Below are 23,187 nucleotides of genomic sequence, written 5' to 3' on the forward strand. Positions count from 1 at the left end.
AAAATGCATATTCTTAATTGTCCATAATAACTATTTGACATGGCTAACTTAAAATGTTCTAGCACACTTACACCTTAAATAGCAACATAATAAAAGCAGATGATAGAACAATTCAAAGTAGACAAAACTCAAAGCTATGCCATAAACTTATGTTTTTTTAAAACGTAAAAAGTAAAAACATAGACATACTCAAGAAAAATGGATATATCTTTAATCACTGTGCATTTAATTACATATATTTGGTAACAGTGGCATTTTATTTGACAAATGCTCAATTCTCTTACAGATTATTTGCAAGTCTGTCTAACATCTATGAATCCCTGAGAGAATTTAAGCCAAGTGGTAACATTCAGTGGTGACATGTTCTGATTAATTATCTCTGAGTGATCTGTCCAACATACAGTGAGTTATGAAAGTTGTCAATGATTTCTCCATATTTTTTAATTACAATATCTCTATGTAAAAAGTTACATTTTAGCAGGTTAATCAAATTATAAATCTTATCAAAAACAATGACGCACTCACTAAGATTCTGTCAAAATTGTGGCTGATTACCAGGTTGAAAGTCAATTTAAACAAGTTAGTACTTGAGGCAGATTGCTAAGGTGTCTGAACCAACTTGTTATCTTAACTCTCTACCTAAAGGCAAGCAACAGGAATGCTGGGAAATAGCACAAAACAATGATTTTAAGAAAATACAAAATGATATATACATATAAAATAAAAGTATATAAACTTGTGCAGTGTATAGCAATATAGCTACTTGTAATACAATGTGAATAGTGTGGCTTCAGGCAATAGAATAGAGAAGTGAAGCTGAACACTGCTATACCAACCAAATAGCAAATGTGACACCTGATAATGTAAAACAGAGGCATCCCCAGGGCGCCATGTAAAATTATTATAAAGCGGTGAAATAACAATATAAAGTTAATTTTATTAAAATTAACAATACTTCCCATCAGCACGAGACAATCTATATTCAAAATTAAAACAGTAGGAATGTTTATCCATTTAAGCATTCTGATAGGCTAAATACTGTTGACTGTTAAAAGAAATAAAGTTTCCAAGCCTCTTTTTTTCTTATACATTCATAAATACTCATCCTTATGAGCAAAACCACATTCAAAGGGCTGAAATTAAAAACATGTTTCCTGATGAAAGTTGGTTTATCTGGCATGTTGCTATAGAAATGTCCTAGCCTACTGCTTTTTTTCAAGAAAGAAGTTTGATGTCTTGGAAATTCAAAAAAAGGATATACTGGTCAAATTTTGCATGACACTCCTCAAACAGTACAAGATAGAAATAGATAAAATTAGTAATTTCATGGCATTATCTAAATCTTTATGCCTGCTGATTTCTACTACGTATTATTTGCAGATATGATTTGCATACATACACCTGCCAGCTATGAGGTTTTGTGCTAAGTTTAATATATAAATTTTTAGGCTCCTTTAGGTTTCAAAAAATAATTATTTCTTGGCTACAAAGGGAATACAAGGTCACTGTAGAAAAAAATTTAAATATAGAAAAATGTAGAGACTAAATGTTATCCCTAATGTTATGTTGTAACCTGTAGCCACTGCTAACACTTTAGAATGCATCCTTTCAGTATTTTTCTATGCAATGATAAACACATGTACTTTTAAAAAACTTTTTATATTTTTAGCAAGTGTACTTTTTGATTTTTAGTATTTAAGCAAAAGTAAGCCTGAATGAAGACTATGCCGTATTACAAAGTGAATTTTACCTTTTCACCTAAACTAAAGGAATACTTCACAGCATATACTATGTTTCATCTAAAGAGTAGTTGCAGTTATATGATAAATAAGCTGGTGAAGAACTGAACTTTAGTTTTAAATCTAGGAATGAATTAGTCAGTAGTACCATGGAGTGTTATGGGGGATATATTCCATGGATGAAGATGAATTTTGTTATTAGGGAACAGAAGGGTTAATTTATGAGATCCTGAAATTTCAAGAACATCTTATATTTTAGACACTGGGAAAATCGGTTTTATATATTTGGAAATCTAAATCTATTAAATCTACTATGATAAAGATCCCTATATGAAGCTAGTTTTATATCTTTTATATTTAGAAATCCGAATACCTGGATTATATAAGGTTAAAGCAAGGAAAGAACTTTAGGAGTTATTTATAATTAAATATGACATGCTTTTAAAATACTACTATCAAAGGAAAGAAACCAAACCATAAAAAATTCACGTGGCATTGTTAAATTTAATACAAGAAAATCTCAGCTTACCCTGAACTCATTCCAACTATTTAACTCTGGCCACTGAGCTGAGGCTATAACAGCAAGTGTGTTATCAGACACCCCACTAGAAATTTCATAAGACTGATGAAGTTGGAAGAACTTTCCCGATCTCTTTTTATTATTTCTGGATGGTCTCTTTTATGTTGTTAAAGAGACGGCGGCAGATCTTACACTCCTACACTCCCTGAGCACACTGTCTCCTGTCTCCTTATTTCATTTCTCTCATATCTTATATCTTATGTGATATCATACCGTTTATTCTACGCCTCTCCAGAGGATGTAAACTCCGCAAGGGTGAGGTTTTTACACCTATGAATCCCGAATGTCTAGAACAGTACTTGGCACAGAGTAAGTGCCCAATAAGTGTCTGTTGAAAAAAATACATGAGTTTTCTCTAACTGGATACTTAAAATGAACAGAAGTCAATTTAAATACTCAAAACAAAGAAAGGCTTTTTACAGGGTACTTCTGCTCATAACTTGGATTTCTCTTACTTTGAAAACACACACTTTAATAACTTTTGGCTTCCTTTATAGGCCTATTTTGATGAGAGCAATTACGAGAGACTTCTTCACTGAAAATTTGTGAATTTCTTTTTAAAAATTTCTGAAAACACCTTTTTTTTTTTTTTTTAATGCCCCTGGTACTGGGGGAAAAAAAATGACTCCCTCTGTTCCCTTTCTTGTAAAAAATATAGTACTACCCACACAAGTCCAGGTGGATGTCTTATCTATTCTGCCTCATCCATTCTTCTGCTGAGGAAATTCTATATTCTCTATTTCTACTGAACAACAGGACCACTCTGAAAAATCTGTGTACTGGCAATCAAACCATTCTGCAAACCAGTAACTCAGATTCTGATGATAAGATGAGTGAGCAGGATGCAGGAATACCTTAAAGATCACCTGCCGCACTTGTGTTTGAGGTGCTCAATGGCTGTTTACACCAAGTGCCATCTGGCTCTATAGATATAATAACAATTATTCCATCGAGGTGTGTAGCTCCCTAAATCATATTAATATACAATGATTCCACTAGTCTTATAGGAGTTGATGTCTTTGTGTGCTCCCATTTAACCTGGGTAATGCGCTAAAACAAGTCTGCCTCATCATTAAGAATTGATTTTTTATTTATGTGAATGTCACTGGCAATCCCGTGATATCCTTTGGTAATTCAGTTGAACAGGACTGCATGCTAGTGTTAATCTATTTTTATGGCATATCTTTAAAAATTTGCAACATCTTGCTCCATTTGGATATTTATATAGAGATTTGTGTTCCCCCAGAAAGCTGCTGTTAGCTTTGGAGATCCATTTCATACAGCAATAGGGCAAGTATCTAATATACTTCATTAGCTATCTTATATCAGATAAGGGTTTATTTCCTTAAATTATTTAACCTTGGTAGAACCTACTAAGATCACATAAATTACAAATACACTAATGAAAATCATTAGTTAGACTATTCAAAACCCAAACCAACGGGAATAAAAGGAAAGCATGCTAAAATCGGCCCTTGGAAACATGTTATAAAAATACCTTGATGTATTTACCATGATCACCCATTTCTTAATGTTGTCATTGGTCACTTATTCCAACACTGACATCAACAACTATTCTAATGTGCTCGTATTTGTAAAAAAAAAAAAAAAAAAAGTCACTTTTTTGGCTAATTCAAAATCTGATTTTAAAAGTCACAGTTGTAATTATTTATGAAGCACCTTAATGACTTTTGCTAATTTTAAAAAATATTACAATAAAACAATAAGCACTAATAAAGAAAAATAAATATTTAAAAATACTGGGGAAAAGCACAACAGTGCAAAAATTACACTTTAAATCTAGTCTTCCTGAAAGTACTTATAGGATCATTAAGTAATTACCTCATGGGGAAGTTCTGTGAGCATACCTTTCATATTTAGGTGAGTATTATTAGAAAGCAATAATGAGCTTCTTTCAAAAATCACAGAATTTAGGGTGTGGAAAGACTATGGTATGTTATATGTGAGCTTCTTGCCCATTTTATACTGTTGTTTTAAAGGCGGAAGTGCTCTTATACTACTGAGAGTTTAATCATATACAATTAGTGATACAGCAACTCATTAGGAAGGTGAACGAGTTTCAAGACATTCAAAGAAATTAGGCAATACCTCTTCAAATCTAAAGGACTTTGCAGAAGGGAGGTCATTGACAACTATAAACTATTTTAAGATTCTTGGCCTAAAAAAGTCTCTTGTGCATTTCATGGATTATTTAGATAACTAAAAAAAAGAACACTGAAGTAAAATTCATTATTATACCTTGAAAAGGTATGTCCTCAAACTTAATTATGGGCTCAAAGTTAAGGACATGCATAAAAATCTATGTTTGAGTTAGGACTATGAAATCAATGTAGTTTTCAGTGTAATCCACTAATACCTATACTTCTTACACTGTAATTGTTACAAATATGTTTGCTGTGATCTGTGTAAATTATCTTCTTCGTAAGTAACAAAAATTTTCTGTCATAAGTAACAAAGAAGTAACTATGTGCTTTTGTATTCAATACATAAATACATTTAATGCTCAGATATTTTCACTAAATAGAGGAGCACAAAGAAGCTGGGGACATGTTTTTGTGTTCTTCAGAACTATGTGCAGTGAGCAATTATCAGGAATAATATACGTGTCAGTTTTTGAGTACCGTATTGCTTCTAAACATTATTAAAAAACCACTCCGCAAAGATGATAAAAGGTGGATTAATCATCTAAATGTCTGTAAATTGAGATTTAAGGTCAGAGATATTCCCTTCACTCACCCTGTGGTCCCATGCGGGGTTGGCTGGTCACACACCATGTCCTGAAGCTCACGAGGTACACACTGTGGTTCAGAGTTAATACTGGGGACTGGGTTCACAGGGCTTACCAGTTAGATTTTAAAACATAATAATGGTGGGGTCTATGATACTATTCCAGTGCTTTATTTTTGATAAAATAATGCTTTATTTCAGGAATGAGCCAAGCAACGAGGGAACATGGAGTCAGTTTGAAACCTCCTTCAGAGCTCACCTCAATCGGTGAACAGCGAACGAACGCTCTGACAATGACATTCACAATAGCATCGCTGCTGGGTATTGCTATAATTTGCTCTCTATGATTGTCCCTTTAAACAAAAAGCTCTGCACGCAGCATGCAAAGAAGTGAGAAGTGGGGAAAGGAGGGGGAACCACACATATAAGAGGAGAGGGAGAAAAAACTACAGATCAATCATTTATAATTAACAAAAATCCGATTGGTGCTTTAAATAGAGATCAATGTGTTCCAGGCTGCCTGGATTGTGGGGATGTATTCACCTTCTCGTAACTCTCCAAGCAAGCTGTCACACCTACAGAATCACCATTTGTTTTCTTAACAAAGCTTCAGGGGGCGCCAGGCTCTCATTGAAATTTCATTAATCTAATGGAGTAAAGTCCTATAGAAAAAAATCAAATTCTCGTTGGACGAGATGCTACCTGGGAAAGATAACCTCTGTTTGAACTCTCAGACTCGGATCGCTCTGCTATTAGTCTGAGGAAACAGACAGCAACAACGCTGATTACAGCCACCGGCCTCAACAATTTTTTTTTCTAACTAGCAATTTCGAGTGCAAGTGCCACAGTGTCAGCTAAAGAAACACAACTGCGGGTTTTCTGCAGAGCGAAATGGTTCTGAAATGTCACTGAATAGCTCACAAAGGACGCCAATCTACGACAACAGAGACATAAGCATGTAGGAGAAAGGGCCCACACATCCTCTTTTCAAAGGTATGTTGTTTACATGCATGTAATTTGTAAAACCCACAGCTATTCAATTCAGGGATTTCACAGAAGTCTAAACCAAAATCTGTTTGGAAAGCAAGGGTGAGAGTCTTCCAAGAGTCACAGAGTGTTGGGTGTGGGGAGATTATGACATGGTAAACACATAAATAGATACATACATAGTGGATGAGAGCCTTCAAGTTTCCAATACATCAATTACAATTGTTACTTGGTGATCATATTTCAGCATCATCTCCCAGCAATTTGATTTACAAGTGTGCAGATGTGGTCCAAATACGTACATGTCAATGAGCAGTAGTAACGTATAAGAGGAAAATACAGAATGCTGATTCCTCAGAATTCCTTCCAGGAATGTCCCCATGGCTCATTTGACACTCACGTGGCAAGCGTATAGGCTGGTAGTCATGTACGTGGTAAAAGGGCCGATGTAACTAAGGCTGCATCTATCTCAAACTAAAAGAGTTCTCCATGCTGCTTATTTTTTCCCTACTTAAACGTCTATTTTTTTTTAAAGTTAAAATGACTAATAGACCAGTGGCTTTAGGTACCATGCAACAGAGCTTAGAGAAAATGAAACAACCTGTAGGAAGCCCTCTTCTAGACTCCTATGTGAACACCACGCTTTGTAGGAAGCCACTGGGCAAAGGGAAGTAGACTTCAATCAGGCAAGATCACAGTCAAGTTCAGCACTGTTTTCTGATACCGACTCCTAAATCTAGAAGTGAGCGTACAAGCCTTACCTGTGTTAAAGGAGAAAACGAATCTTACTTTAAAAGAAAAAGGAACTAATAGTTTTGATGAATAGTTAAGGATCTAGAGGTTGTAGCATATAGTAAAAGGAAAAAGGTGATACTTTGAAAAAACAGACGACAAACCAGGTAAGCAGTTGAAATAACTGAAAAAATTCTGAGTCCATCTTTAAGATAACATTTTTATTTTACAAAAACTTACAGTTTTTTACCTAGGTCATATGACGCTTACTGTAGGTCAGGAAATATCTTGTTTCCAAAGTATTTCACAGGAGTGAGTCACTTCCTATTATATATTTTTTCCACTTCTCTGTTTAGACGTAAATATTTTTCTAGTTGGGAAAGATTAAATATTTTTTTCTTCTGGTTTAAATTTATCCATAAAGACTTAGCTCATGTTCGTACATAATTCTTTTAATTTCCTGTCTGAGATCCACCTGTAGAATTATACTTCCTGCTCTCTATCTAGATGCTGCTTAAAGATGCCACAAAGTATATCAATTTTTTGATTCTAAGCAATAGAAAAATGGATAAATAACACATTTATGTGTATGTACTGTTTATGCAAACATATATTATGTATGCAAATCTATACACACAAAAAAGTTAGTTTACCTAAGTTAAGATTATTCAAATTGATCCTGGGTACAAAATAATACACCTTTTTCTAGGCATTCATCCCTACTACAGAGACAGAGAAAGAAAGATTGTGAGAGGGAGACACACACATTCAGATGAGCCTTCAGGGAATTGTATGAACTTTTGAACCAGAGGCGGAGAGCCAGAGCCCAGCCTGTTCCCACTTTAATAAACATTTTTTTTCTTCAATTAATTAAGGTTTGGAAAGAAAAAAAACCACAGAAGAGAAGTAATTTAGCATGCAACGCATACTTTACAGATGGATCCTACCTTCGGATGCTTATTAAATCTATGCATGATTGCGCTGGAGAAAATTAATTGCATTGTTTCTCACTATTCAAAAGGGGGTTGCAAACAGCTCAAAAATAAAAAGGAAAAAGAAGGAAGGTTGTTGTTGTTTAAAAAAAAAAAAACAGCAACGGTATAAAAGGAACACTTTCAAAGTCTGGAAACAAGTAATACCCACAATTGGCCTAAGAGGCACACAAAATTCCTTAAATTTTTTTTTCTTTTTTTTTTTTTTTTTTTTTTTTGCTGTTTCAAAACACTGTGTATGTTGCCAGAATACATGTCTACTTTAAGTTTACAAATACTCTGATTTCACTAAAATTTCCTACTCAGTGGCATTTGAACTATTCAATTAAGTGGTGAGTTTCTGTTCAAATCCTGCTGTGAAGAAAGATTTACACGAGCAGCTGGGAGTACACACTAGCACACGTTCTCTGTATTTTGCTCTGTGGCTATTTTCTTCATTCCAGTCTTTGGAAAAAGTGATAAATCCCTAACTTGGGGAAGGTGGGGGATATAAAATATTACCATAATATATTTGGAATATAGGTAATCATTTGATATAGATATGGGCTTTAATAAAAAAAAAACCCAGAAACTTCTGAAACTCAAGCCATTTTTGCTTTTCTGAAGTACTCCTAGTGGACGTTGAACTGTAACCTCTTAGACTGTCCTGAAAATGACCTTCATCAAACTTGAAAGGACTACTCTCTGTCTAAGGAGTTAGAAGAGCCATTAATTTTCCTAACTCATTCCTTTCCAGATTAAAAAAAAGTTCCTTGTGTTATTTCATTGCAGATGCTCCTTTTGATGTGACCCATCTTGTTGTTGACTTGACTAAAAACATTTCACTTAGAACTTCTAAACTTATTTGATTCCCTGACCCAAATAAATGGTGGTTTTATTTTATTCTTTGCCCCACTCCAAGTCTATAAATCAGTCTCTCTAATCCCTGGTTAATGTGTATAATTATTTTAAAGTATTTATCATGACACAAGTTTGGGTAAGAGTAACAAACTGAGGACATATCATAAATAAAAGAATCTGTCCTATGTACAACAGAGTTTGTAAGATGTGGGAAAAATATAGGTATATTAACATTAGGATTAGTTTGTATAATGCCCTTCACCAGCAGATCTCAAAGAACAATATAAATGACCTCATAAATAATTATGGCTTTTATATCCTCCATTTAGGAATGGGACAAAGCAAGATCGCATGGTAAGACTGGTAGAGCAAAACTTCTAAGACAAGCATTGGGCTTTTATTCCTTCCCTTTACCTTTAAAAATCATATCTACCACCCTGTTAGTACATCAACCAATTAAAAGTAAGGTCTCCTTAACAATCAGAAACATCTGGTTCAGTCCGGGCACTACTCAAAAGAGAAAAATCCACGGTGCTGTGAGAAACTCCATTTAAAATCCAGCCAATGCCTGTGCGGCTAGAATTTTTCTAAATGTGACATAAAAATATGTAGTGCCAATTTTATTTGTTATTAAAGAGAACAAACAGGAATATATTGGCTTGGACCTACAGAACTTTAAAGGTATTAGAACAGGGCCAGATTCAGAAATTTGGCAGTCTTACTTAAGCCAAGCCACACTGGTAGGTATGACACGCCTGAATAACACAGCTGGGAAAGGGTCCAAGAAGAGAGATTTTGTAGTTCATGGCACCTGAACAATCTCTTCTGTTTGCTGCACTCTGACCTTGAGCGTAAGCACCGCCACAGGCTGACGGCCACCTGTACCTGCATGGTTGATCTCTTTATTCCAGATTCTCTCAGCTGCTCCAACATTTACCTTTTAAGTTTCCCCTGTGATTGACACAACCCTCCCCACCTCAACTACGCAAATTGAAAGTAAGTCCTGTACGTCATCCCTAGCTATTGGTCATCTAAAGTTCCTCTATAAAGAATCCATCACATTAGGGTACTTTATCATCTTTCTGCGAAAGTTCCAGAATGAGCACCAACAAGCAACTAGTCAGCAGCTGCTGACAAAGCAGTTTTGGTTGCATGAGCGATTCAGGCTTTGCTTGGACCAGTTCTCACTGAGTATGAGGAAGTGTTTATCAAAATCAAGATATCAAAAGCATAAAATATTTCTAGGAAAGTCGATAGTTAAACTCACTCTCAAGAAATACAAGAGTTTTGATTAAGTTTCAGGTTCTGAGATACTTACTATAAAAATAAGAATAGTTAAAAGATAAAAATTTACAGCTCTTAAATGACTTAGATTTTCTTTTATATTTCTTACAGACCTTACAATGAATACACTATTTTCTTGGAGCAAAGAGCTCACCAATGACTGGGGAATTAGATTTAGGACATTATACTTTGATTTAGCAAATCTCCATATTCATTTATTATATGAGATCCTGTTTTCAGGAAAGAGTTAAACTCCCTCTATAAGGTAAAGAGCTTAATCACTCTGGGATGAGATATTTTTTCTATTTTCCAGTGCAATTACTCTTTGTCTTAAATCTAATTGAATTCACTTCCCATGTTAGTGGGGGAAGGGAGGTAGGTAGGAGAGATGCTGCATATGTTAGAAGACAAACAGTGTAAACTGCAGACTTTTTGATATAAAGGGCTTTTCAAAGACAAAATAATGTGATCTGATAACAATATTTAAATATTCAGTGTTGTTGGCAGGAGGGGGAGGGAGATTGGGGCCATGAGAAACTCAATTTTGTATATGGAGAACATTAGGACATTGCATAAGGAGCATTCATATTTATAATTTATAAAGTACCTTGGGATTCTTTGTATGAAAAGCACCATATAAATATGAGCATTTTCATTTCATGTGGGCTATCACAGATTGCTGATATCTCAGCATTAACATATTTCAGTAGTCAACAGGATAGAAACTCTTACATGGATTTGGTTTTTCTGCCATTTTTGCTACCCTGAGTTGTACCATACACAGTGGAGCATGTCCTTGTTGGCTGTCCCTTTCCCTTTTCTAAAGTTCCTGACTCTCATTTGTCTTTGCAGTGTCCATGTACTGTCCAGCATTTGCCTTTGTACTCATAAGCTACACCATTGAAGGAAGGGAACATTTATCTTGGATTTATCTTGGGTAGCGTTTTTCACCCTCTGTATTTCTGGAGTCTAAGGGAGGAAAACCTCCAGACATCATGGAAGTGGGGGAGAGAGGGAGGCAGTCACTCTGTGGCACATTAAGAAACACTGCAGAAGAAACTGCTATTATCTCAAGGTTCTTTGAAGGTTCTTTAGGCTGTGACAAATACGTACATGTATAATCACATTTCTTAAGGTTCAATTTGACAAACACTTATGGAAGGTCTACTATGTGCTGAAACCTGCGAGGGATACCAAAATAATTAAGACAACACTCCTGCCCTATTGGGATCTCACAACCTGCTAGAGAAGCCAGCACACGTTAAGTAATATAATGCAAGGCAAATAGTGGTAATAACTATAATAGAGGTATTGATCAAGTTAAAACACAAGACAGGGAGATGATGAGCCTAACCTGGAGCAATTAGGAAGCCATGCAGAGAAGATGAGCAGAGCCTTTTAGGATTGGTGGACCGTACGTGGCTAAAGAGGATGGGAAAGGCATTTCAGATGGAAGGCGCAGGGCTAGGTTTGGGGAATGATGAATAATGAGGCTAGAGTTTAGGGCATGAGATTCAAATGTAGGAGGTTAAGATGAAAGGTACATTCAGAAACACAGCTTGTAAATCTGATTGTGGCTTCAGATCCTCAAGATAAGCTGAGATTATGAAGTTGCAGTGCAACTGAATCATAATTCTTTTTTTTTTTTTTTTTGCTTTTTAGGGCTGCACCTGCCACATATGCAGGTTCCCAGGCTAGGGGTTGAATCGGATCTGTAGCTGCCAGCCTGTGCCACAGCCACAGCAACACCAGCTCCGAGCCTCATCTGCGACCTACACCACAGCTCATGGCAACACCAGATCCTTAACCCACTGAGTGAGCCAGGGATCGAACCTGTGTCTTCCCTGGATACTAGTCAGATTCGCTTCCGCTGAGCCACGACGGGAACTCCTAGACAACGGTTCTTAATGATGAGTGTTCTTGCCTATTATCCTCCCTGTGTGCTCAAGAGATTCTGGCTTCACTGGTTTGGTTCCCTCCCAGGCTTGCTCTCAACCATGGAGGGCTCTGCCATCCTCAGAGAAGTCTCTTGGCCTTGTGTGATGCAGTACTGGGGAGAATAAGAATGAGAAAGGAGTTTGAAAGGACAAAGGCCACTTGAATAGACAATAGAGGACAGAGAGCAAAGAAGCACTCTCCATCCTGTACTGCTGAGGATAAAGAGGAACATTGTGGAATAGCAGGTTTGAAAGTTCTGGGGCATGGAGATCCCATTGTGGCTCCGAAGATGAAAAACCCAACTAGTATCCAGGAGGATGCTGGTTCAATCCCTGGCCTTGATCAATAGGTTGCAGATGTGGCTCAGATCTAGTTGTTGCTGTGGCTGTGGTGTATGCTGACAGCTGCGGCTCTGATTTGACACCTACCCTGGGTACTTCCATATGCTGCAGGTGTGGCCCTAAAAAGAAAAAAAAAATATTCTGGGGCAGGAGAGCAAGAGGCTCCAGGGAACTGTGGGGATTCTGAGGATGGGATAGTTGTAAAATAGACTTCAGGTATTTTTGAGGACTGAGATGCTTACTCTTATTGGACTTCTATGAATGTGACACCTCTTTAGGACAAGGTCCTGGTATCATGAGGGATAATGCTAGGCTAAGAGTCCAGACAGCTCAGGGTGAGATCATATGTGATTTTCCATGGATTGGAGGCTATGCTTCACATTATACCAAGAGAGAGCTGTGAGGGCTGGGCCTGAAGATGAAGTGGATCAAGAGCTTTCACAATTTCATTTCTCCATGAATTCTCCATCTAATATTCAATGCGTCTCACTGTATAGTAATTACTGCTTAGCAGTAATTCTTCTTCTTCTTCTTCTTTTTTTTTTTTTTTTGCTTTTTTAGGGCCACACCTGTGGCATAGAGAGGTTCCCAGACTAGGGGGTCTAATCGGAGCTACAGCTGCTAGCCTACACCACAGCCACAACAATGCTGGATCCTTAACCTACTGAGTGAGGCCAGGGTGGAACTCGCAACCTCATGGTTCCTAGTCGGACTCATTTCTGCTGAGCCGCCATGGGAACTCCAGCAGTAATCCTTCTTTTCTTGACTCTATCATTTCTTTTTGTTTGTTTGTTTTTTGCTTTTGTCTTTTTAGGGCTCCACCAGTGGCATATGGAAGTTCCCAGGCTAGGGCTAGAAAAGGAGCTACAGTTGCCAGTCTTACCCACAGCCATACCAGATGCAAGTCAAATCTGCGACCTACACTGCAGCTCGCAGGAACTGCTGGATCATTAATCCACTGAGCGGGGCCAGGGATTGAACCTGCGTCCTCATGGATACTAGCTGGGTTTGTTACTGCTGAGCCATGATGGGCACTCTGACTTTATCATTTCTTTAGTGGCTGCCCTAAACTTCCATTCTCCATTTCCCTAAGCCCTGGATCAATCAATCCCCACTCACTGATCTTTACTCTCAGCAGCTGGCCTTGCCCTCATCTCTAAAAATATCTCTGCATTTTTACTCCCTTCTAGCCTTTAACGACTTTCTCAAAGGACTGAGAGCCTTGCCTTTTGGCTAAGACTGGTTCTTTTTTTGTTGTTGTTGTTGTTGTTGTTGTTGTTGTTGCTGCTTTTTTTTGGGCCGCTCCCGCGGCATATGGAGGTTCCCAGGCTAGGGGTTGAATCGGAGCTGTAGCCACCGGCCTACGCCAGAGCCACAGCAATGCGGGATCCGAGCTGTGTCTGCAACCTACACCACAGCTCACGGCAACGCCGGATCGTTAACCCACTGAGCAAGGGCAGGGACCGAACCTGCAACCTCATGGTTCCTAGTCGGATTCGTTAACCACTGCGCCACGACGGGAACTCCTAAGACTGGTTCTTGAATAGTGTTATATGACCCATTTTTACCTTTCCCAGGACTTGATTCTATCCATTATCTTTGCTTTTTAGACTGGTTCTTTCGTATCTTCAGGAAAATCAGCTCAGTTCTACCTTTCCTAAAACAAAAACAACAACAACAAAATTCCTCTTCCCCACTACCACTTATCCTCCCCTTCTTTTCACCAACTGACTTTTTTTCTTAAAATACCATAAACTTACCCACAGTATATACTTTTTTTTTTTCTTTTTTCTTTTTGCCATTTCTTGGGCCACTCCCCGGCATATGGAGATTTCCAGGCTAGGGGTCGAAAAAGCTGTAGCCACTGGCCTATGCCAGAGCCACAGCAACTCAGGATCCGAGCTGCATCTGTGACCTACACCACAGCTCACGGCAACGCCGGATCCTTAACCGACTGAGCAAGGCCAGGGATCGAACCCGCAACCTCATGGTTCCTAGGCAGATTCATTAACCACTGAGCCACGACAGGAACTCCCACAGTATATACTTTTTCAGTTCTCACTCACTCCTGAATCCCTTAAATCAGGCTTCTACTTTTATTAATCTACTGAAACTGCTCCTCAAAGAATTAGCAATGAACCTGTTTTGTTGCCACCATCCTTGCCCCTCTCAGCCTCACATCTAAAAATGTAAAACTAGGAGTTCCTATTGTGGCTCACGGGTAACTACTAGCATCCATGAGGACTCAGATTTGACCCCTGGCCTTGCTCAGTGGGTTAAGGATCCGACGTTTCCATGAGCTGTACAGGTGCAGGTCACAGACATGGCTCGGATCTGGTGTGGCTGTGGCTGTGGTGTAGGCTGGCAGCTGCAGCACCGATGCGACCCCTAGCCAGGGAACTTGCATATGCTGTACGTGAGGCTCCTAAAAAAAAAAAAAAGGACAAAATAAAATAACAAAATTTTAAAGTAAAAATAAAAAGGGGAGACTGTCAACTACTTACCTTTCTAATTCCCTCTACACCTAGTATTACGCCTTACATATGGTAGAAACTGCCTGAGTATTTACATTGAATCTGGATGTCTTCAACCTTCCTCACTGTCCCCGTGTTATTCTCCCACCATGTTAGGAACTTAGCAATGGTCTTAGCGGCTACGACTGGTATCAGGGCATGTAGCTTTCTTTAATGGGTCTAGAGAATTAGGAAACATCTCATCCTCAGTGGTCAACAAGAAAATTATTCTAAAATTTTCATTTACCAGAAAGTATGGTGAAAATTCTGTTATTTTGATTTTATTGCTAAAATATACAAAACCAACATATACATGAAATGTATACCATGATGATCACCAGTAATGAACAAGAGCTGAAAAATGAAGAATTCAAGACAGGTGACTTGCCAGACTTATCAAGTAGCTTCTTATGGACCCAGACATAAGCCACATTATAAGATCTTGTACTATCTAATAAGCTGTACTTCTTGAGAATTCTTCCAGAAAGCTCTACAAGTGGCCGGGACATGATATGTACTAACATATAACCAAAAACTGAGCCAGTCACTACTGATATATTGACATGACACCTCCAATATACAGGCTTCTTTTCCGCAGAAGGTACAAAACCAAAAATTCTTATTTCAAATCCAAATGTGGAAGGATAATCAATGGGATGTGGGAACACCTCGCACTTCTACATTTCCCTCGGGTGTCTTCTAGTCTACGGAATTTCACTAACAAGAAGTGGATGCCCCTTTGCCCATCTCTCACAAATGCCTTCATTTCATCGGAAGCCTTCAGAAAGAGTGAACAGCTCAACCGTCACACCACTTCTTTGACACACATATACTGAGGTGACTGACCACTTCCTTATCCTACAGTGCTGCCCAGCTAATTGCGGGCAATATGGAATGCCCAAGAAAGCCAGCAAAATTGGCTTGTTACAGTTGTTCACCTGCAGCATTCCTTTAGGATGGGCCTCTCCATCAAAAATGTGAAGAATCCATGGGTTCTGTACAACACTCTAAAGCTTCCGTCAAAATCCATTGTCTTGGTTACTACGTGGTTCAACAGTTCAGGTCAACAAATACTCTGGGAGCACTTACCCAGGGACAGGCGTGGTGCTAGGCTTTCAAGGAGCCAGAGTCCAGCACGGGATAGAGATGTGTAAACACAGAATTCTGGTGCACAGACGTCAAATCACAGCGATTTAAAGAAAAAAAGTTGAACTATGTGTTGGGCGAGTCTATATTTTAAGATAAAATTCAAAGTTTATCTTAAAATATAGATTCGCCCAAATTTAAAACCTGAAATCTAAGGCGTTAAGGATCATTTAAATGCTAAGAAAATAAATCAACGAGTACAAACTGAAGAAAAAAGAAAAACATTGACGAGCCTACTCACTGAACAGCTTCTTCTCAAAATCAAGTTCCTTAAAGGCAATAAACATTTTAATACAATAGGAGTAGGGGCAAGGAAATGTGAGAGATTCATTTCAACTCGCACTTTTAAATCTGTCTTTTGGTTTGCGAAGCAGTTACCTATTTAGAAAACAGAAATAAGCTCACAGATTTCAAAACCAATCTATGGTTACCAAAGGTGAAACCAGTGAGGAGAGGGAAGAATTAGGAGGGTGGGAATAACATAGACATCGTACTATATAAAACAGATGATTAACGAGAACCTACTGAATAGCACAAAAAAAATCTACTCGATGGGTTGTAATAATCTATATGGGAAAAAAGAATGGATATATTTATATGTATGACTGACTCACTTTGCTGTACACCTGAAACTAATGCCACACTGCAAATCAACTGTACTCCAATAAAATTAATATTTTAAAAAAATAAAATAAAGGGAGTTCCTGTCATGGTGCAGCAGAAATGAATCTGACTAGGAGCCATGAGGTTGTGGGTTCGCCTTGCTCAGTGGGTTAAGGCTCTGGCGTTGCCATGAGGTGTGGTGTAGGTCGCAGACATGGCTCGGATTCTGTGTTGCCGTGGCTGTGGCATAGGTGGGCAGCTGTAGCTCCAATTTGATCCCTAGCCTGGGAACCTCCATATGCTGCGGGTGCAGCCCTAAAATAACAAAAAAACAACAAAAAAAGAAGTTACGGGGGGGGGGTGGGCATCCAATGGTACCTCCCTGTGACACTGTTTGTATGGAAGGGGTTCTCCTTCTTACCATAATGTTCCCTTTTTTTAAGGCTCTCTTTCCTAAATATTTTCCTAGATAATATCACATTTGAGCTCAACTCCTTCAAATAACTTGTAAATAGTCTTTACATTAATGTCTATGTAATCCATCAAATAATACTCTGGAGTCTTAGAAATATAAATAGATCAGCATTTTACTCTGGTCACTTTTTCACCTAGTCTCATAGCTCTATGACCAAGATTGTTGAGTGAGGCCTCCAGGGCCATACTGAACACCCATATAAATGAGGCAGACTTCTTTCCTTTTGTACCTCCAATTTTGTGGCTCTGCAACCATCTTATTTTGAAAAGCTCTATAGGTGCTAAAAAGTTTTGTGACAAAATGTCTGTGAAAGCCAGGCTTGGGAAAAATGACCATGTCTTAGAATAAATGCAGTTCTCTGAATTTATCATACCTAGGACATGTACAAGGTTATTAGATAATAAGAGGATATTTTCTTGCTCTCTATGAAATAAATTGTCAATGTTTGGGAAGCCGTAAGGCATAAAGCTCAGGAGCCTATTCAGGAATCTGAATGCTAAGGTTGTAATTGAGGATGTAGAAACATCATTATATATTTGATTTTATGTGTAATTTCCTTCATCAACAGGTGCTAAGGAAACAGAAGTAAACTCTGGAATGCCTAAGAGTTTTAAAGCTAAAAGGAAAAATAAAAGAGTTTTAAATTTACAATCAGCTACATTCCTTGATTTTAAAGGAAGAGATTATTTGCTCCATCTATCATAATACTAAAGAAGTTATGAGTTAAGCATATGGATCCCTGCAAGACACTTATTTTAGGTAATAATGACATTTATAAAAATTTTGATATGTGCATCTTTTGGAAAATCAAAGTTTTAAATACAGACAAGGAAAAGAAGTTTCTACCTTGCCCAGTTTCTGGTTCTATCAAATAAGAAAGAAAGAAATTTTAGAAAGAATTCCTTTAAACACTACAATAATAATTACGAGAATGGAAAACGAACTACGTAAGTAAAGAAAAAATGCCTGGGAAAAGGATGGGAGGTTCTTACCGTCAGCTGCGGACAGTGATGTAGAAGTTGTGGGAGGTAGTGTAGAATTACAGAGAAGAGAAAGACAAGTTCAGTGTTATTTCTAAAAAGTAGAGCAAGTGGGCTTCCACTGCATCATACGGGACTCAGACTAGATATTAGGACTACAATCCTGATGGGAACAGCAATTAATGTAAAATAACTTGTAAAAGGAGATAATGAAATCTGTTTCTCAAGATATCAATTAAATGAAGATAATCCTTCATCCTTCTGAGGTAGTTTAGATACAGTGAGGTTTTTTTGTTTGTTTTTCCCCCAAAGAAAAGGGATAGGCAGGCTTGTTTTCCCAGGCAGCTTTCTTTCAATTATTTAAGTACACAGTATTGAATCTAAAATGATCACTCTACTTTTGGAGTTAGAAAGTCACTGAATTTTTAACATCTTTTGAACAGTCGTAATTTTAGAGATCATCCAGCTCAACTCCTTATCCTTTACGTTGAGAGGCAGCCTAGCACAGGGTAGAGGTTGGCAAACTATGACCCAGGGGCTAAATCCCACCTACCTTCTGTTTTTGTAGGGCCTGTAGGATTAGAATTTAAAAAAAAATTTTTTTTAATGCCTGGAGGAAAATAAAAAATAATATTTTATGACATGACAATTATATGGAATTCAATTTTCAGAATCTATAAAAACGTTCTAGTGCCATACAGCCACTAGAACGAGCCACACTTGTTTATTTGCATGGTATTCTAGCTGCTTTTGTACTATCCTGGCACAGTTGTTACTCTAGAAACTGTATGATCTTATGACACTTAGTATCTGGTCCTTTACAGAAAAAGTTTTCTGATGCCTAGTGCAGTGGATGAAGCACGTAAGGTCTAAAGCTAGACTACTTGGATATGATCCTGGAAAGATAGTATGCCTCAGTTTCTTGACCTGTAAACTGAGGACAATAATGGTACTTACCTGTTAGGGTTTTTGTGAGAATTAAGAGAAAGTGCTTAGACATTAATGGCTGGTAGAAAGTAAAAATTTAGTAAATATATTAGCTATGATTCTTAATCACACACGAAGAAACTCTGGTGCACAGAGATAGCGTGACTTCATAAGGTCTCTTTAAAGAAATGGAAAGGCAGACTGGAAGTATTTCCTGATTCTCCTTGCCTACACTATGCTGTCTTTAAAATTCTTCCACATTGCTGAATAAAGAAAAAACATTTCTGCGATTTTTTTTTAATTACCTCTAAGCCACTCTAAATGAGAACTTCAGTTTCATCAGACTTGCCTCCTATCAATCCTGTTACCTAAGGTTACTTAAAGGCAAGTTGTGGAATATTTGAGATTTTCAGAGTTCTACATTAAAATGTCTAGAAATTAAGATTCTTTATGCTTTCTTAAAAGGACAATATAAATTGCTTACAACTTAACATTAACAAGTCTGTTCTTTTAAAAATATTTGCTGCAAAAACTTCAGCGAATCACTCAGGCATACACACGGACCCCAGGATTTGAAGGATAGCAGATTAATCCCTGAGCATTCAAGGATATTTGTTATTTCCTATAGAACACAGCCCATTTTCTCTTGTCACTTCTCCTTTTTAATGCTTGTATATAACCAGCACCATCCCAGGTTTTCCTTATTCTGTGAAACCTCTGAAACCTAGTAGAATGTTTGTTTACTATTCCTGGGCGACCACCTTTTTTGGGGCTTTGTTCATTGGAAGACTATCTTCCTTAAATCCACTCCCAAATGGTCACTCCCTTATGTCATGTTTCCTTGTCAGCTGGTATACAATTTTAAACAATTATACTTGTTACTGCTGTCTAACTGTTCTCTAGTTTTTCTCTTTTGAAGTAGGTCATTCTATCTTGCAACAAAACTGGAATTCTTTAAGACCAGGTACCCATTTTTTTTTATATCACCCCACAGTTCTTAGCTGAAGTTATTTACATAGTAGGCAGTCAACAAATTCTTCTTGCACTAATAAATGAATAGCCATAAATACATTCTATGAACAGATTTTTAACTTTAGTGATGAATACATAACACCTTTAAACTACCACCAAGCTTGTGACAATAATAATTTCTTAACACATGGATTTAAAGATAAGTCATCAAAATTAATACATTATCAGAAGTATAAAAGTCTCTTAATTAAAGTGGAGACTACAACCCACAATTGAGAAATGAACTATAGATCCTTCCTTAATGCTTACTTCTTTCAGATACATTAGCTCTATGATACTGGAAAATGTTAGATCTAATGTGAATACAGTGAGCATTGGTAAAATCTAATCTAAGTATTTTTTTTATCCTGAGATCCCCACTCAAGAATAATTTTCATCTGCATGTATAACATACCTATAATGACATTACTTAATAAACGAGTGTGTGAAGTATATTTTATTATAATAGTAGACAAGCCGACTGAATGTGTCCCAGGAAGGGGTCTTTTCCATTAACTTTTATAAAGGCTTTCATTTCAAACTTTCATTAACATCTTGACAAGCAAGCTGAAAAAGCTTTGCTTAGAGCTTGGGTTAGGGGCAAAATGCACTTTGGCAAAACTATTCCGAGATTACACTGACTGGCTGTGCTAGAATATACTAATTTGTTTTGTTTTGTTTTGTTTTGTTTGGAGTGTGGAGAAAAGAGAGAGAAAGGGAGAGAAGAGTCATGGACCCTACTTTATGGTTGCCATGGAGGCAAGGTCAGCCTTCCACACTTGGATCTACCAGCAGAGTTCAGACAGGTCAACGTGTGACCGGCTCAGGCCCTGGGGTTAAAAGTTCAAGCAGTGATGGAAAAACCAATATGTCCACGCAGAGTATGCTGTACAATTTATTTCAATTTACATCAAGCCATGCATATAAAATTTAGATAAATTCCATTCAAATCTGATGTTGCCTGACACACAATGTATGCAAACAGATGTCTGTGGGGCTTTTTCTGTGCTTTAGAAAACAACATTAAATTTAAAAATATGTCTCTGGGATTTCTTTATTGAATTACAAAATGAACATAATTTTAACTTAAATGTTTTCATTCTTTCTTCCAATTTTTTTTTTGTGGGGGTCTTAATAATTTCTCAGTTCTCAATCTACTCGATGTCATATTAAAGAGGATAATGTATATTTACAACTACTGCTTCACTATTATTGTAGTTATAGATTCTATTTATATCCCTTACTACTTTCCACAAATATTTAGTGATTGATATTTCTGATTTATCTTCTGCTTCTACCCTCATCTCCCTTCATTTCTACTCAAAGCAGAGCAAGGGTCCTGGAGGCTGCTGGGTCATCTTCCAGCCACAAGGTGGCTCCCCCCTCCCCTTCTCGCAAACCAACCATGTGTACACCTTTGCTGAGTGTTGGAGGCGGACTAGGATCCAAGGGATAATTATGACCTATAAATACCATTATTTTCATTATGAACTGAATGGATCACAACACAGACCTTGGTACAACATGACACAATGCAAACTGGTCTTCAGAAAGAGTAGAAAGAAAAGACTTGGGTGTCCCGCCTAATTTCTCTTCACTTTTTCCTGCCTAGTTTCTTTCACTTTTTCTCACTCAAACTGGAACCTACATTTGGAGGAGGAAAGGGGTTTAGATTTTCTGGTTCTGGTTTCTTTCTGGTTTTCTGGTTTCTTCCCCACAGGAAGTTTTCATGAGGACTTTGAAGCACTTCCTTAGATGTCCCACACCATAGCATGGATGAAGAACAGTGATCTCTAACACTGCAGAGCTTTAAAAGTTGTAGAAATAGTGCATATTTACTTCTTGCTGCTTAGAAACAAGGTCCGTATTTCATAAATGTGATTTTTACAGAACATATCATAATTTTCTACAGATAAAATAGCACAGAGAGACAAACCATTCGTCCTATTTCATGGAAGGTCTTGCCAAAAGTCTGAGTCCTAATTTCTTACATTTTCCATTTTCTCTTTCGAGAAAAAGCTATTTGAGCAAGTTTCATTTTCTTCATCTGTAAAATGGAGATAAAAATAGGACCTATTCCTCATGGAATTTTTGTCAGGATTAAATGAGTTAATACATGTAAAGCACTTACGAGAGTCTTTGGTACGTAATAAGAGCCACATAAATGTTTGCTATTACCATTATTATTTATTTGAGCTCAGTATCTCCTTGTTTGCAGGTACTCTGTGACATGAACATTTGAGAAAAGTGAACTTTCACAGATTTTGTAAAGCCACAAAGAGCGTAATTTTCTAGATACCTGAATGCTCTGATCAGGGATAAGTTATGATGCCTGAGCTTTTTCCCTCTCAAGTGCTTTAAAACAAACAAACAAACAAGCATTTCTTCCCAATTCATGCTATTGCATTCAAGATGACATTAAAAAAAATAAACTACTGATTTCCAACTCTCAAGATTATTTTAGATAATTTAGCAGTTAAATCATTTTACTAATGCAAATGACCATTAGGTGGTGGTTCTAATAACTTGGTTACAATATTCATATTGTACAGGTTTTAATTTTCTTTTTTCACTATATTAAAAAAAAACCTGCAGTATCTTATTCATGCCAGAATATAACTTTGTTAAGCCTCTTGTTAAACTTAGAACATGTGAGTCCCCTGCTTCTTAAGCAAATAAATGTTTTGAGTTCTCTTGTAAGCACTGCGTTGACAACTCTCAAACAAATTTTCTAAGGGAACAAATGATATCCTTAACTTAAGGTGACCTATAATAATTCAACCATGAGCAAAAGTTTATGTGGACATAAAATCCTGCATTCATATAAATCCTTGTTTGTATAAGGCAGGATCTGTATACATAGACGTAAATATATATGTACATGTCGGTATGTATATAGACACATAGGTTCACATGTATGCCATCCACATATATTCCAAATAGATGGAAATACATCTACTTATTTAGAGACCAAGTGAGATAAGCAAATCAATTTTCAATAGCCAAGGGAAGGAGTATGACATTTTTTAATACCTGCCATACTGTCATGCAACACTTTATTCTTTATTATCTCTGTCAGCTACTACTAGGTGCCTAGCAGACAAATGCTAGTCCTAGTCCTGATCATTTATTTCTATTTGGAATTATTTCAAGCCTAACACTTTAGAACTGCTTGAAAATGCTGTCGTGATATGTTGGCCTTGCACCCTGGGGTGAGGGCTGGAATAAGGGATGGTGGAGAGGAACACTCTGCAGAGACAATTTGGCACCTTTTTTTTTGAGGGAGGCCTGCCTTGGTTTTGTCTGCATTTGCAGAAATACAACTTTGAAAGACCCCTTTTCCATTCTGAG

The 23,187-nt window shown here is 37.3% G+C and overlaps 1 protein-coding gene and 1 long non-coding RNA gene across 3 annotated transcripts in view; one reads left to right on the forward strand and one right to left on the reverse strand.

The window, feature by feature from the left end:
• Window positions 1–23,187, reverse strand: part of SKAP1 (src kinase associated phosphoprotein 1) — a 327,149-nt gene that overhangs the window by 168,181 nt on the left and 135,781 nt on the right. The window lies entirely within an intron of this gene.
• Window positions 5,589–22,533, forward strand: LOC110256020 (uncharacterized). Its single transcript, XR_002337150.2, has 3 exons — window positions 5,589–6,060; window positions 17,487–17,677; window positions 20,532–22,533. It is a non-coding gene; the product is annotated as an uncharacterized LOC110256020 (long non-coding RNA).

The sequence above is a fragment of the Sus scrofa genome, chromosome 12, assembly GCF_054392235.1.
Source record: "Sus scrofa isolate SSC_HxYL_T2T_F1_AM1 chromosome 12, Sscrofa_HxYL_maternal_Yorkshire_Landrace_v2.0, whole genome shotgun sequence".
NCBI classification, from domain to species: domain Eukaryota; kingdom Metazoa; phylum Chordata; class Mammalia; order Artiodactyla; family Suidae; genus Sus; species Sus scrofa.